The sequence below is a fragment of the Rhagoletis pomonella genome, unplaced genomic scaffold (genome assembly GCF_013731165.1).
Source record: "Rhagoletis pomonella isolate Grant_MI unplaced genomic scaffold, Rhpom_1.0 Rhpom_scaffold_00003, whole genome shotgun sequence".
NCBI lineage: Eukaryota > Metazoa > Arthropoda > Insecta > Diptera > Tephritidae > Rhagoletis > Rhagoletis pomonella.
In genome coordinates, this window is record NW_023458557.1 from 100,790,475 (window position 1) to 100,791,474 (window position 1,000).

Sequence of the window (1,000 nt, forward strand, 5' to 3'; positions counted from 1 at the left end):
GATTAGAAGTGCTCAAAACTTGAAAATGAAAAACAGCTTCCCATTAAAACAAAATCGCCGTTCAAAGTCGACATAAAACTGTAGGGACCCCTTTTGTGCCACAACATTAATAGCCCGAACACAATGAAAACGACGAGCTATGGACCATAGCTGTCAAATTATTTTAACACGTACTCTTATGTAGATAATTATTTTGGCGCCGACCGGGCAACGCGACGACTGTGGTTGTGGCCAGATTAGATCTATTTCTATTTTTCCAGCGACAGATTAGGTTCTTCCTCTTTTTTTATGTCAAACTCGTACAAATTCATGATGTCGCCGGAGCATTCAAAAAAATCATGTCGCCATCGACAAAGCGTTCAGACAATGAAGATAACAAATTGGAAGCTGTGGCCCGTAGCTCGTCGTTTTTAATGTGTTCAGAACTTAAGGCGCACTTTACAAATCGGAGGAGAATCTCGGTCAAACACTAACATATTGTGTAACAACACGTAGAGGTTGAGGTGTTGTCTTAAAACACCGAAGTCGCGGGTTCAAATTCCACCACATGCAATCCTAACTTTATTACACATTTCAACCCTTAAAAGCCCAATTTATATCGGGAAGAATTATCCTTGTAATGTGAGTGTTGCGAAGACATTAATTAATATTAGCGTTGTTATAAAATTAAGGTTAAGTGAAAAAACCGCGTGTCTTTTCTTTAAAAATTCAGAACTCAAGAGAGTTTATTACAAAAAATACAATTCTCAGTTGTCATTACAGGGTTGCAAAAGGTAAAACAATTCAATGTTCAGTACAACATTACAGGGCTGCAAAAGTTAGTAGGAAAGTAAAAGACTATGCAATAATATTGAACAGTGAGTTTATTACATTCGATACGATACTAGGGTTCTGGTACTCGATTCCAAAAAATATCGTTTTAAATCACTGATAAACAAAAAATTTTCAGGTAAAAGTGTCACCGTTTTTGAAATATTTACATTTTTTCGAATTTAAAAAA

General features: G+C 36.0%; 1 protein-coding gene across 5 annotated transcripts in view; it reads right to left on the bottom strand.

The window, feature by feature from the left end:
* Positions 1–1,000, bottom strand: part of LOC118735986 — a 370,373-nt gene that overhangs the window by 148,649 nt on the left and 220,724 nt on the right. The window lies entirely within an intron of this gene.